We start from the raw sequence: 16,602 nt of genomic DNA on the forward strand, positions 1-16,602 counted from the left end.
GTCCTCGGACGAAGAGATCACTGTGTGAATGTATATATATATATCAGACAGACAACAATAAATAAGACAGACAAGATACAGATAGCGCTTGCTGAAGACAACAGAAGCTGGCGTGCTTTGTGTTCAGGTGTGCTTTATAGCTTCCTGATCCGTGACGTCACCCGCCTCTGACGTCACGTCTTTTCATTGGTTGGATACAGAGGTGCTTCACGAACACAAAATACAGAGGGTTCCCATCACGTCATCCGACGTAGCGTCGATAGTTCCCACGAAAGGGAACTGAGATATTTAGCCGACACGTTACTGTTGTGTTTATTAAACTTGATATACAAGAACGAGTTATGTCAAAATAATTTTATGTTGAAATAACAGCTTATGTTGAAATAACAGCTTATGCTGAAATAACAGCTTATGTTGAAATAATGACTTATGTTGAAATAACGAGTTATTATGTTGAAATAACGACTTATGTTGAAATAACGAGTTATTATGTTGAAATAACTACTGTTATTTTTACCTAAAAAAACCTTAAAAGAGCTGATTATTTCATTTGTATTTTTGTTCTATTGTATTTATTTATATTGTGCTATTGCTTGTAGTTTAATTATTATTATTGCTGCCGCGTTGTTTGAGCTAGAGCTCCGTCGAGCTGATTCCTAATTGCTTGTTTTTGCCTCGTAAAATCTAACTTATAATCTATCACTCTTTCTTTTTCGGTGGGGGAACACATCCCCAACATTATTTTATATAAAAAACATTTGGATTACCTTGATATCGCTAGTTTTATCCGACTTCCCGAACTTTCGCTACTAGCTTTAGCCCGTTAACATTAGCGGCGTGCCACGCCCACGCTACGCTAGCGTTTGTACTCTTCTCTCTCACTATATTATTGTTCATCTGTTCTAATGGCGAGTGTATTGGATGTTTCTCTACCTTTGTGTGCAGGTGAGGACACGTTTGAGCTGCATGCGGTGCAGTTGGAACTGGAGGCCGTGGAGCGGCAGATCCGGATCCTTCTCGAGAAGCAGGCCGAGCTACGCGAGCGGCAGACAGCGCTGGAAACTTCTCGCGCTGACGCTCACCCAACCTCAGTAAGTTTGCAGCGCGATATTAACACTCCTGCTTCCTCTACGCCGTGTGTTTCTCTGCACAGGGCCCGAGCACCCAGAACGCGTTCATCCCAGCCCTCGTTCACTCCGGCGCCGTCACACCAGGGACCCTGGGTGCTTCAGCAGCAGAAGACGCGAGCCAGGCCTCGGACCAGGACCTCTCCTCCGCTGCCCCCGGTCTTCGACGTTTCGACACGGAACCGCTTCTCCCCTCTTCGCGAGGCAGAACGCGACGCCGTGGTCATCGGAGACTCCATCGTCCGCCACGTCCACGCTACCACAGCCAAAGGTAAGGTGCGCAGTCACTGTTTTCCTGGTGCTCGTGTTCTCGATGTCTCTGCGCAGATTCCCGCGATCCTCAACGGTGCTGAGACCATCGGAGCTGTAGTGCTGCACGCGGGAGTGAACGACACCAGGCTGCGGCAGACGGAGGTGCTGAAGCAGGACTTCAGAAGCCTGATCGAAATGGTACGAGCCACATCGCCCGCGACGAAGATCATCGTGTCCGGACCGCTTCCGACGTACCGAGGAGGACATGAAAGGTTCAGTAGATTATTTGCTTTAAATTAATGGTTGATGTCTTGGTGTAATAAACAGAAGCTGCTCTTTGTAAATAATTGGAATCTTTTCTGGGAGCGTCCTAGGCTTTTCCGTGCTGACGGCCTGCACCCCAGCAGCATCGGAGCTGATCTTCTGTCAGAGAACATCTCCAAGATGCTTCGCACCATATGACTAGTAAGTCAAACCTCAAATCACAGTCTGTGTTCTGCCCACTTCATTGATAGAAATGTGAGTGTAGTACAGTCTATTGAAACTGTGTCTATTCCCCGAATAGTGAGGTTTAACAATAAAAATAAAGGTTCTAGAAAAAACCTAATCGTGATCAAACCAGATTTTTGTAAAATTACTGAACAAAAACAATCTCTAAAACTAGGGATACTAAACATTAGATCGCTGACACCTAAGGCAGTTATCATAAATGAAATTATCACGGATAATAGTCTTGATGTAATTTGCCTTACTGAAACATGGCTTAAAGCAAATGATTATTTCGGTCTTAATGAGTCTTGTCCACCTGGCTACCGTTATAAAAATAAATGCCGTCTGATTGGCCGTGGCGGTGGTGTAGCAACAATCTATAGAGAGAAACTTAATGTGACTCAGAAAACAAACTACAGGTTTAATTCATTTGAAATTCTTATGCTAAATGTTACACTCTCAGATATAAGTAAAAAGTCGCTACTATCTCTTGCTTTGGCTACCATTTATAGACCTCCAGGGCCTTATGCTGATTTCCTAAAAGAGTTTGCAGACTTTCTCTCAGACCTATTGGTCAACGTTGATAAAGCGCTGATTGTTGGAGATTTTAACATTCATGTAGACAATACAAATGATGCGTTAGGGGCTGCGTTTACAGATTTACTAAACTCATCTGGGGTCGAACAAAACGTCACTGGACCCACTCACCGTCTTAATCATACTCTAGATTTAATTATATCACATGGAATAAATCCTACTGATATAGAAATTCTACCGCAAAGTGATGACGTCTCTGATCACTACCTTGTAACATGCGTACTGCATACTGATGATATTTGTCAAATTGCGCCACGATATCGACTAGGCAGAACAATTCTCCCGACAACTATAGATAAATTCACAAATAATCTGCCTGATCTGTCTCAGCTGCTCATCGTACCCAAACACGCAAATGATCTTGAGGAAATGACTAGCAGTATGTACACCATTTTTACTAGTACATTAGATACTGTTGCACCGATGAGATTAAAAAAGGTTAGAGAGAAAAATACTGTTCCATGGTACAACAGTATTACTCGCGCTATGAAAAGAGAAACTCGTAATCTAGAACTCAAATAGAGACAAATTCGTTTAGAGGTCTTCAGAATCGCATGGAAAGACAGCTCGTCCCGCTATAGAAAGACTCTAAAAGCAGCCAGGGCCGAGCATCTCCGCAAACTCATAGAAAATAACCAAAACAATCCATGGTTCTTGTTTAGTACAGTGGTTAGATTAACAAATAAACAGACATCACCAGAACAAAATGTTTCATTACAGTTTAGTAGTGATGACTTTATGAATTTCTTCACTGAGAAAGTAAATAATAAAAAATAAAATTGTAAATGTACAACCTTTGACAGAGTTTTATGATTCAGCCTCAATTATCGCCCCTCAAGAACAGTTGCAGTGCTTTACAACTATAGGACAGGAAGAGCTAAATAAACTTATCACTGCGTCTAAACCAACAACATGTTTACTAGATCCAGTACCCACTAAACTACTGAAAGAACTGTTACCTGTAGCAGAAGAGCCTCTTCTCAATATTATCAACTCGTCTTTATCTCTAGGTCACGTCCCACGACCGTTCAAGCTAGCAGTTATTAAGCCTCTCATTAAGAAACCACAATTAGATCCAAACGTATTAGCAAATTACAGACCCATTTCAAGTCTTCCATTTATGTCTAAAATACTAGAAAAAGTGGTGTCGGCCCAAATGTGCTCCTTCTTGCAAAAAAACTCTATCTATGAAAAATTTCAGTCAGGATTCAGATCTCATCATAGCACAGAAACTGCGCTCGTTAAAATTACAAACGACTTGCTTCTAGCTTCTGACCAGGGCTGTGTCTCAATACTAGTGTTACTTGATCTCAGTGCTGCGTTCGACACTATAGATCATAAAATACTCCTAGATCGACTACAATATTACACTGGTATTCAGGGCCAGGCATTACGGTGGTTTAGGTCGTACCTATCAGACGGTCACAATTTTGTTTATATAAACGGGGAAAAATCTAAGATCACGATAGTAAACTATGGAGTGCCGCAAGGATCGGTGTTAGGCCCTCTGCTATTTTCAATCTACATGCTGCCACTCGACAATATTATAAGAAAACATGGAATTAGTTTCCACTGCTATGCCGATGATACTCAGTTATATATTTCATCACGACCAGATGAAATCTCTAAATTATCCAATCTGACAGAGTGTGTTAAAGAAGTAAAACATTGGATGACTAGTAATTTTCTTCTATTAAATTCAGATAAGACTGAAGTATTACTTATTGGGCCAAAAACCTGTACACAGAATCTCTCAGACTACAATCTGCATTTAGAAGGATGTACTGTTACTCCATCCTCGACAGTTAAAGATCTGGGTGTTATATTAGACAGCAACTTGTCCTTTGAAAATCATATTTCATATGTTACAAAAACAGCCTTCTTCCACCTCAAAAACATTGCTAAGATACGGAATATGTTATCCGTTTCTGATGCAGAAAAGTTAGTTCATGCTTTCATGACGTCTCGACTAGATTACTGTAATGCATTATTAGCTGGTTGTCCTACTTCATCAATAAACAAGCTACAATTAGTACAAAATGCAGCTGCTAGAGTTCTTACCAGGTCAAGAAAATATGATCATATAACACCAATTTTATCATCTTTACACTGGTTACCTATTAAGTTCCGTATCGATTATAAAGTATTGCTAATGACCTATAAGGCTCTAAATGGTTTAGCTCCTGTGTACTTAACTGATCTTCTATCGCCCTACAATCCTTCATGCTCTCTAAGGTCACAAAACTCTGGACTTCTGGTTGTACCTAGGATAGTTAAGTCCACTAAAGGAGGGAGAGCGTTTTCACATTTGGCTCCGAAACTCTGGAATAGCCTTCCTGATAATGTTCGGGGCTCAGACTCGCTCACCCAGTTTAAATCTAGATTAAAGACTCATCTCTTTAGCCAAGCATTCACATAATGCATCTCATACCAGATCAATTGCACATGACTATCTTTGTTTAATGTTATGAACAGCAGCTACGCTAATTATTCCCCTTTTGCTTTTCTGTTTTACCTCGGGACACCCGCCCCGAGGTGACTAGAGAGTACATCAGCTTCAGTTTGGATCCAGCCTCTGAAGAAGACCTCAGACAACCATCACCTGTGAAGAGACGGCGCCAATTCCTGCGAGGACTTCAGAAGACGCAATCATCTGGATCAACATTCACATTGCACAATCTCTATATCCTAATTTATTGTTAATGTAATTCATTTTTCCAGGAGCTCTTTGCTTCTACCTTCAGTTAAACTGCTAACAGTGATTGTAATTAATTACCTAAAGTATATTATTTGCTAACTACATTCTTTAAATTGTAATGTTGACATCCATTTTCTGTAAAGCTGCTTTGAAATGATATGTATCGTGAAAAGCGCTATAGGCTACAAATAAATTTGAATTGAATTGAATTGAATTATTTATTTTTGTTCTTCATTTTGGTGCTTTTTGTTGCTTATTTTGCTGACATATATTTATTTTGTTCCTTATTTTTTATTCACATTAACTTTGCTTAATTTGTTCTTTTTTGTTCATTTTGTTGCTTGTTTATTTCTTGTTTTCTTTTTATATGACAATGCACGTTTATTTTCATGGTATATCAAGCGTACAGTTGTGCAGTTCAGTTTTTTGCATCTTGAAATAAATATTTCTATGTTCTGTATCGCTCTGTGTTATTTGTTTCCTTTGTCTGTTTAGAAGATAACCGAGTCTTTAAATCTCATTTGTGAAAGCTTCACGTCCTCACTTTAGATGAGCTCACAAAAATAGCTAACTGACATCTACTAAATGTTTTATTAATTAATTACCCGAATTAATCATTAATTAGAGTAGGAATACATGTTAATAGCCTTTATTAACTCACTGCGTAACTATTACTATATGTCTAAATAATAAGTGGATATTTAAATAGTTTATTAATCATTTACTTACACTTTCTAAATGATCTTATGAACCACTGACAACTCCTAAATAACTGGTTTGTAAATAATGTAATACTTAAAATAGAAATAATAAATTGATCATTAATTAATAAAAATAAAATGGTTAAACACATTATAGATATGCTTATAAATCAAGCATTTACAGCTGTATTTATACACTACTTACTAATGTCTTACTAATGCTTTATAAATGATCAATTAACTACATTTTATTTTGTTAATATTATCTGCAAGTACAGTTTTTTTAAAATATAGTTTTAAGATACAAAGTATGCCACAAGTACACATTCGTTACAATTAAGTGCATTTTTTTCACAAGTGGTTTGAAGTGTGAATCTAACAAGTTTTCAGCTGACAGCACTGTCCAGATGTTGTACATCAGCAATTTGTACGTCTTCTTTAACTTCCCACGTTAACCATAAGAATATTCAGCCATATTAGGCAGGTGTCTAGTGATAATTGAAGACTGGGTAACACTTTAGAATAACTCACGCTATGAAGCATTAGTTAAGCATTAGTAAATAGTCAATTCATCATTTATAAAACATTAATAGACATTAGTAAGCCATTTATAAATACAGCTATAAATGCTTTGTTCTTGATTTATAAGCATATCTATAATGAGTTTAATAATTGTATTTTCATACTTTATTAATGATTAATTTATCATTTCTAAATTATGTATTACATTATTCACAAACCAGTTATTTAGGAGTTGTCAGTGGTTCATAAGATCATTTAGGAAGTGTGAGTAAATGATTAATAAAATATTTAAATGTACATTTATGCATCTTATTATTTAGACATATAGTAATAGTTACTTAGTGTGTTAATAAATGCTTTATTAACATATTCCTAGTGTCAAAACTACCTCGGTACTAACTTTAAAACATTAGAGAACAGCAGTGCAGAAGATCACTGAACCTTTAAATCTCATTTATAAAAGCTTTACAAAGCATAAACAGTCCTCACTTTAGATGAGCTCACAAAAATAGTTAACTGACAACTTCTAAATGTTTTATTACTTAATTACCCGAATTAATCATGAATTGCAGTAGGAATATGTGTTAATAAAACATTTACTAACACACTAAGTAACTATTACTGTGTCTAAATAATAAGAGGAATAAATGAATGTTTAAATAGTTTATTAATCATTTACTTACACTTACTAAATGAACTACTGACAACTCCTAAATAACTGGATTGTAAATAATGTAATACTTAATTTAGAAATGATAAATTGATTATTAATGATGAAAATACAATTATTAAACACATTATAGATATGCTTATAAATCAAGAATAAAGCAATTATAGCTGTATTTATAAACTACTTACTAATGTCTATTAATGCTTTATAAGTGATGAATTAACTATTAACTAATGCTTCATAGTGTGCAGTTATTATAAAGTGTTACCAGAAATTCTAACCAAAAACAGATACAATCTGTACTGAACCCTAGGTAACAGGAGCTTTCTTTAAAAGCTACAACCATATCACTCAAGCTTGAACATAGTTCAAAGGGGTTCAGGGGAAAAACTGAAGTCAAAGTACCACTAGATAGTTCTGGGGGAGCGGGGCCACAGCAACAAAGTTTCTATTCACATAGTGAAAAGAGGCCTACACTGCCTGAAACAACGGCACCAGGGAGACTTAGCAATAGTCTGCTACCTTAGCTGCTATCTATTCTGCACCTACACCGAAGGGACAATGGGCCTTGGCCTGACAACTCTGATAAGAGGAAGCCAGAACACATAAGCATAGATTTGCCTGGGGCTAAGAAACAACAACCTCTACCAATGATTCTCAACTGAGAGGAGTCATACTCTGAGAATACTAAATGTCTACAGTAAAGCTCAGAGGAGCAAAGCTCAACCAATTGTTTATAAAAACTGATCCAGTCCATTATTATAATTGGCTCAATTTAATGAAAGTGATAGATATACAGTTGCACTCCAAAATTTATATACACCTTGCAGTATCTGCAAAATGTTGTTAATTTTAGCAATAAGAGGGATTATAAATATCTGCATGTTGTCTTTTTATTTAGAACTGCCCTGATGAAGCATTTCTGCAAGATGTACGTAAACTTTTGACCACGTATCACCAAGATCAAGATGAATGACTTCAGTCATCAGGGCAACATCACAGTTGAGTGCTGAGAGTTCCTTCACATTTCCCACACACACCAGGGGCCTCAATTATGAACCATGCGTACGCACAGATTTGATCTTAGGCTGTGTTTACACTTGGCATTCATATGGCATTCATCGATCAAGCAGATCAGATCATTAGCCAATCAGGACACAGCGCGTTTATATTTGTTCACATTAAGTGGCCTCTGTATCTGGATAACTGGATAGCATTTGTATTGTTTGTGTAATATGTAACGGCAAAATCCGAACACTTTGTATTAAATAAATAAAAGAACGCACATCACATTAATTAGAACTAAACAAGGGCTATACGACACCAGATAAGAGTAAAGACGATACAAATTAAGCAATGTCCTATTGCTTTCATTCACTTAGGCTACTTTCCGATGCAATCTCCAGTCTTTGATTAAATTAATAAAAAAAAAAAAAAAACTTCCAGAGTTGAAAAATAACTGGGTTGATCATGTTAAAATGTCACATCATCCAGGTTTAAAGTTATTAAGTTAAGCGTGCAATATTGGAAATAAACTGAAACAATAAAAACATAGGTAGGCCTACGTGATCGCCTGGTTTAGATAATGTTGCACAATTAAAATGAAAAATGACACAAGGCATCATGTAAGTCTAAATAAACTGTTTTAAAGATAGACGTTTATTGTAAAGCTGAAAGTAATTTAATATCTTGTCAAAACGGCGTCTGTCCATTATTTTCTGACAGCCACGCGGAGAGACTGGGAGGGGATTTAATAACGTCAACCTCTGAATGTAGATACGATGGCTGGATCACGTTTACATTACACTGAGATCCGACTTTACACCGAAGTCCTCGACTACCTCCAAACCAGGACACGTTGATCGGATAACATTCCGATCACAAACGCGTTTACACTTGTCTTTTCAATGCGTATGTGGACAACATCCAGATAGAGGTCGCATGTTAATGCCAAGTGTAAACGCAGCCTTAGAGTGAGTACACTTAAATCCACTCCAACTCTCATATTTATAAAAACGGTCTTTGACGTGGAAAAGTGCTTAGAGCCACGTCAGGGTCTGAGCAGATGTACACACTTTTCCTGGTCAGATTACTGCAGGTTTGTGGAAATCTAAGCTATTCTTGCAGCTCTCCATTCTAAATTAAAGGATTTGGACGATGACTGGTGATCTTTTATATGTAAATGACATTAATTAGGTGTCATTTACAATGCGGAAAACTGAAAATATTCAGCTGCGCACAAGTTCAAGATTATTTGTGATTTATAGATTTCACATCTGAAAGAGAGGCGTATGCTCGTCTTCTGTGTGTACGTTCATTCTATGAATTACACGTACCCAAATTTAGGATGGTTTCTGTGCAACATTTTATAAATGAGGCCCCTAGATTCCACTGACCACACATCTTCACTGACACTGGCTTTTAAAAATAGATTTTTCTAAATGTTTTTATTCCTACTTTACAGGAAATTAAACATAACATAACTTATTTAGATTCCACACTGTTGCATTGTATCTCCAATAACACATTTGTACTGATTCTGCAAAATGAATAAATAACTCCAGAGAAGCACAAAAAATATTACATATTAGCCGACAAGCAGCGCAGCAGATCAAGTTGACGATCCGGTGCTCTATGAGCAGATTTCAGCATCTGCTAACAGCTGATTCAGCGCGTCCCCTGCCACCATCCGGTGAGTCTATTTCAAAGAGCAAATTTCACAGCGTTGTTTCAAATGTCGCTCCACTCCTTCACCTAACAGTCAACCATTTTTACAGTGTAGTCTGATTAAAATTAAATGCATTTTAACTGAATTTGAAATAAAATTAATTGTGTTTAGATTTGTTAAACTTTTTCTTGCAATAATTGAAATGAAATGTATGGGAAACACTTTATTTTACGGTCTTTTAACTAGTTGCTTATTAGCATGCATACTACTAGAATATTGGGTGTTTATTACTACTTATTAAGCACATATTAATGCCTTATTCTGCATGACCTTATTCTACATTCTTAATCCCACTCTATACCTGAACTTAGCAAATACCTTACTAACTATTAATAAGCAGTAAGTAGGAGTTTATTGAGGGAAAAGTCATAGGTAATAGTGAATATGTGTTGTCCATACTAAAGTGTTACCAATGTGTGTTTAATCAACTTAGAACAAAATGATATTGAAAGTATTCTGTACACATATGTAAAGTACAGTACATCACTATTACAATAAGTGCTACAAATACAGTACTCCTCTTATAAATAACACTTCATATCAAATAGTAAGTAGAACTGGCACTTGATAGAACAGGAGCTGGTGAGAATCATTTCAACAATAAGTTGTGCTGGAGTATACCGTTTAAGTGTGTTGAAGTTCAGAAGAAAAGTACATTTCAAGTGCATTAATGCACACAGGATATTATAGACTAAACACATTTAAAATACATTAACAAATGGCATTTGGCTAACAAACCTAATTTGAAATTAAAATAAATTATTTCATGTGTGATTTAGCTATTTAAAACACTGTAAAATCACTTTTTATGATTTGAAGTATACAAAAAGTACATTTTCAATACAACTAAGGGCCTTGTTGAAACTCTGCAAAACACTGCAAAGCGAGATGGAAGAACGGTAAGGACCGTAACAGATGTGGTACCAACCATGCACCACAGAAATGCCCAGCTTATGGCAAAGACTGACGCAAGTGTGGTGGAAAAAATCATTTTGCAAGATGCTGCTTGACTAAAAAGAAAGTCCGAGTTGTTGAAAGAGCCAAGGACACCAGTGACAGCAGTGATGAGGATGAGCAGTTCTTCGTGGAGGCTGTGGTGGATGAAGTGAGCACCAAGGATAAGTGGATAGATGTCAACGGAGTGACTGTACCCTTGTGAAAATTTGGGGCTCATAAAGAGAGTTCATGTGATCAACAGCAAAGCAGTTACGCAGAGTGACACTGTTGAGAAACAGAATGAGATGGTAACTAATGAGATAGTTAAACAGTACCAAGATGTGTTAGAAGGTGTGGGTTGTTTACCAGGTACACAAAAAAAATATCCAGCCAGGAAGGTACCAGAAGCCCCCCAAGAAATGTTGAGATCTGAATTGCAATCTTTGATTGAGAAAAGAATAATAAGAGAAATAGAAGAGCCAACAGAGTGGGTAAATTCTCTGGTAATTATGGAAAAGAAAAACGGAGATCTCAGACTTTGCATAGATCCAAGAGATTTAAATAAGAGGATCAAAAGAGAGCACTACAAGCTGCCAACAAAGACTGACATAACAAGTGCAATGACAGGTGCACGCTATTTCTCTTAACTCGATGTATCGTCAGGTGTCTACCAAATCGTCCTGGATGAAGAAAGTGCTAAGCTTCAATACACCATTTGTGCAGCACTGTTCCTTCCCTTACCTTTTGCTATCTGTTTGGCGTCAGAGGTATTTCACAGAACAGTGCAACAGCTGTTTGATGGTATGGAAGGTATTCCTGGACGACATAATAATATGGGGGGGAACAGAAAAAGAGCATGACAGAAAACTCTGTGATGTGTTAAAACAAGCACAAAAGTCAGGACTGAAAAACAGACAAAAGTGTGAGTTTGGAGTGACAGAGATCACTTACCTTGGAGATAAGCTATCCACGGCAGGAATACAGCCAGACCCGGAAAAACCGTGAGCTGTAGTTGACATGCCAGCGCCTAAAGACAAAACAGAGTTACAGAGAGCACTGGGGTTAATCAATAACATGAGTAAATTCATACCCAAGCTTTCCGCCAACACAAAAGCAATGCGTAGTTTGCTGGAAAAAAGAGTGAATGGCAACGGGAGCACCAGCATGCCCAAGAATGGGAAGTACTTAAGAACAGCCTCATCAAAGAGCCGGTGCTTAAATTTTATGACCCAGAGAAACCAGTCAAAGTGTCGACCGCTGCGTCCAAAGATGGACTTGGAGCGGTATTACTCCAAAAACATGGAACTGAGTGGTTTCCCATAGTGTACGCATCACACACAATGACAGCAGCAGAGAGAAATTACACACAGATAGAAAGAGAGACATTAGGTGTAGTTTTCGGCTGTGAGAAGTTTCATGAATATGTGTATGGCAGGGAAGTGATTGTAGAGACTGACCACAAACCTCTGATTGCGATTTCAACGAAGGCCCTGATGCACCACCACGTGTCCAGCGTCTTCTGTTGCGCTTTCAGAAGTACCATCTGACGTTTGAGTAACTCCAGGTAAACTACTCGTAGTGGCCGATGCTCTTAGCAGAGCCAGCCTGCGTCACACCGGTAAAAGAAGAAAAAAAAAAGAAGACAAAAAAAGAAGAAGAAGAGGGGGAACAAATACTAAAGTGTATGTGACACTTTGTTGAAAGTTAAGAATGTTAAAATAAGAAGAAAAAGTTGAAAGAAGTTTTATTTCATTTACTAGTTGATTGTTACATGGGAACATAAAAAAAAGAAAAAAAGAAAAAAGGGAGATGTACTGATGTGTGCCACTAGGGGGCAGTAATGATTTAGTAATGCAAGTGCAACTGTTCAAGTGAATAAAGCTGCACATGGTGTGGAAACTATGCATGAGTGTTAGTGGTCTGTGCACAAGATAGAGGAAACAGTGTATTGGTCAATCTCAGGCAACTTTATTTAATCTTTTACAAGGTTTCTAAGCAGAAGATGGAAGCATGTTTTCTCAGTCCTGTTACCAAAACTCATGTGCCATTTAAAAGTCAATTAATTCCTTTGTATTCACCTCAAGAAAGTAATTATTATAAAGAAATGGTTGGTTATATGTTCAAATAATTGATAATTGTGACTATCAAATCACTTTATATTAAGGCAATGTGTATTTTAATAAAAACATCAAAGCCATTGTTTCATTTAAAAGAAGACAGAAGCCTCAAGTTTAACTTTTTTTTTTTTAAATAATTTAATTTATTTAACAACTGTATAAATGATGGGCCAAACAAAACTGATAAAAACAGTGGTTTAACTTTATTTTTTTAGTAAAAGAAATGAGCGCGTGTTAACAGGAATGAACACTGGGTGACAGGAACGAGTGTGTGTGTGTGTGTGTGTGTGTGTGTGTGAGAGAGATGTGTTGTGTTAGTAGTACTTCACAGTGAAGGGATGGAAATAGAAAGAAGGAGAGAGAGGAGAAGAGAGAGGGAGGGAGAGAGAGGGATGACACTAAGCAAATTCTAGTGACTTACCTAAAGTTGATATTTTTTAAATAAATCACATCTAAGAAATAATGTCGGTAACAGGACAGTACGTTGAGATTGACCTTCTCAGTCATAGCTACAGTTTCATCAAATATAATTAAAATGAGACGACCTGTAATCATTGCAGGGAAACTTATGGCCCTGAGCGCATCACACTGCAAATGAACAGATACACTTGGTGCATAGATCATAAACCATTAGACTATTGTTGTTTGTTACGGGACACTTTTATCTCTGGTTAACTCGGGATGAGAACGCAAAAATGAGAAACATTCATTGGACCCACTTTATATTAAGTGGCCTTAACTACTATGTACTTACATTTAAATTACTCATTTGATACAATGCACTTATTGTGTACATACATGATTTTACATTGTACTTATATTTTAAAAACACCTGCATGTAATTAAATCTGTAATTAATTTCTGTAATTACATTTATAATTACACTGTTGACCCATCCCTTACCCCTTACCCCTACCCTTAAACCTACCCACACCACCAAAGCTTTCCCTAACCTTACCCGTATCCACCTCAATAGCAGCAAAAGTGTTTTGCAATTCAATATGAACCCAATAAGTACATTGTACTTATTTTTTGATGTAAGTACATAGTAGTTAAAGCTACTTAATATAAAGTGGGACAGATTCATTTATATTGAACGTAATGGTCTAAATAGCCTAAGTGATGATGTCATAGGCTGTCGCCGGCCAATAGGATTATCGTGAGTTGATATTGTTTTCAGACACCGGTTCACGCGGAGGCATTCCCCATAGTGTTTTCGAATGCAGAATTGAGTTCTCTTTCGAAAGGGAATGTCTCTGAAACATCAGGATGTTTCTCTGCAAAACCCGTAAGTTCGTCTTGTTCAGATGTAAAGGGATCAGTTCCAGAAGTGGAATGTGTCGTCAGTGTGGAAGTCAGTAAAGGTCCTTTTCCTGTGGAAAAAAAGAGAAGTTAATTTTGATTACAAATAAATGGTGTTGTTAATTTGTCAATCCTTTCAACCTGTAATACACAAATCTTGTTTCACTCCAGCACTCTGTCTCTGGTGTAACTGTCCTGTCAGGTTTGACTCACAGTATCCAGCCATGCTGTCCTCCATGTCCAACCGCTCTTGATCCACCTGCTGCACTGGAGCGGTTTTCACTGGAGAGTTGTTCTTTCGACTGTGTGGTTCTGTTTACCAAACAACAACAATGGTTTATTAGTTTATGTTTAGTGAATACATTATTAAAATCCACAGTTTACCCTAGTTGAAGTTTCTACATAGGGCATTCTCTCCTGATATTCAGTAAAATGACAGCATGTCTTTTATAAACAACTAAATAACAGACAATTCTTTACCAGGTTCTACTGGAAACTGCTCCCACATACCATAGGCAATTACAGCAGGTCTGTTGAATTAAGTGGAATTAACACTGATTAGCTCTTTAACACTTAATATCTACAACATTAAGTTAACACTTTATTTTACAGTGCAGATTGTGTCAAAGCAGCTCTACAGTGATAACTGGTATATAATTTTGGCTGCACAGCAGCTCTTAAAGAAAATGGTGTCATTATCCATCTTAAATAAATTCAGTATTGATTCTGTCACGAATCCTGTCAATTCCCGGACTACATTTCCCATCATCTTCCCTGCCAGTCACATGCTCACACTCCACACCAATCACCCATTGCCACATACACCTGTAGCACAGTATCTGGACTATAAAGGACTCACTCACACATCACCTGATCGCTAAGTCATGTTAACAGTCCCGTTGCATTTATTATCCTGTCTGCCTGTTTGTTGCCGTTACTGCCTGTTACCTGTTATTGACCCGTTGCTGCCTGTCCTGACCTCTGCCTTGTCTAACGTCCTGTGAGTGATATCCGCCTGTCCTGACCATTGCCTGTTTCCTGACTACGACTCTGCCTGTTCCTTGCTGTTCCTGCTTGCCCCTGTTCGACCCAGCCTGTACGACCATGCTCACTGTAAATAAAAGCTTGCACATGGATCTCTGTCTGAGTCCCGTCTCGTTACAGATTAATTCTGATGTAAGAATCAATAGTTATTAATTTAGTTAATTTATCTATATCAGCACTGGAGTGAACAGTGATGCCATCATCCAGCTCAGTTCAGTTCGCATTCATTCACATGGTGTCAATGCAGGCAGATCAAAACACTGTTGAATATCAAGTGTCCCCAACTAAGCAAGCCAAAGGCGACAGCGGCAAGAAACCCAAACTCCAACAGGTGACAAACAGGTCAGCATCAATAGTGTAAAACTTAGTTTATAATCAGAATGTAGTCACATAAATTGTCAGGCATAGTATTAATTTAGTTATTCAAACGTAAGATGACATAAAAATAAATAAAGTACATCAGTATTCCTCCTCGGCTAAATTAAATATTTATTGTGCACTTTATTTAGAGTAATTGAATAAAATGTGTTTTCACAAGTGTGCTGAAATCATTGAGCGTGCGTTGCACTGACTGACAGCGGCTGTGAGGGAAATCACCACGATCACTTTCTGTCACAAGAAAAGTTATTGTTTTTCATGAGATTTGTGAGTACTTTATACTTCACATTGACAAAATTTATTTTTAAACCTAGCTATTTTATAATGTTTAAAATTTATTAAAAAGTTGTAATGACTGAGGCAAATCAGACACAATTATTGATTAGTTAACCAATAGTTTTAAGCTCACTCTGGAGTCTGTCCCCATCCCCCGGGAAGTTTTCAGTTACAAGTTTATTGCGCTGAGGAATGTGGTTGCCGCATGGAGAACAGAGTAGAGACACAGAAAATCTGCATCTTCCCTGTATTTTCCACAGAGAACACAGACTCTATGGCATTAATGTATAGACAGACTGTGCTATAAATGATTCCTTCTCAGGAAATGGTATCCATTATTACTGATGTTGTATTGTACTCATTGTATTTACATGTTTGATGATTGTTAAATGTTATGACCTGCACGGTAACTTCAATCATGCCATGTTTAGTGTCTATACGTTCGTAGCGGGAAGATTTAAATGTTTGTGTATGCGGTACATCCATACCTGTGCAACACATCGGTATTAAAAGAATATTTAATAGTTCTGATTCAAGAACTCAGCTTGTTAATCTTTCTGGGTTGTAAAAGCCCTGACAGGAGGGGTGTTGCCACCCAGAATTACAACATCTTCATTGGTCCGGTCAACAACTGAGAGGTGTGACTTTGACCAGAGGTTAAAAACCAGCGGACAGTGCCACTCCCTCTCTTTTTCTCCTTTCTTCTGAACGACCGAATCGATCTCCTTGCGGCCGGCCTAGGCCAGGCCTGCAAGGCCTGTAGGC

The 16,602-nt window shown here is 37.7% G+C and overlaps 1 long non-coding RNA gene across 1 annotated transcript; it reads right to left on the reverse strand.

Moving 5' to 3' along the window:
* Window positions 1–9,942: 9,942 nt before the first annotated feature.
* On the reverse strand, window positions 9,943–12,740 carry LOC125269462. The gene is made up of 3 exons (XR_007185107.1): window positions 11,672–12,740; window positions 11,462–11,536; window positions 9,943–11,005 (listed from the first exon to the last, which is right to left on the reverse strand). It is a non-coding gene; the product is annotated as an uncharacterized LOC125269462 (long non-coding RNA).
* Window positions 12,741–16,602: the final 3,862 nt, after the last annotated feature.

Source organism: Megalobrama amblycephala, linkage group LG6 (assembly GCF_018812025.1).
Source record: "Megalobrama amblycephala isolate DHTTF-2021 linkage group LG6, ASM1881202v1, whole genome shotgun sequence".
NCBI lineage: Eukaryota > Metazoa > Chordata > Actinopteri > Cypriniformes > Xenocyprididae > Megalobrama > Megalobrama amblycephala.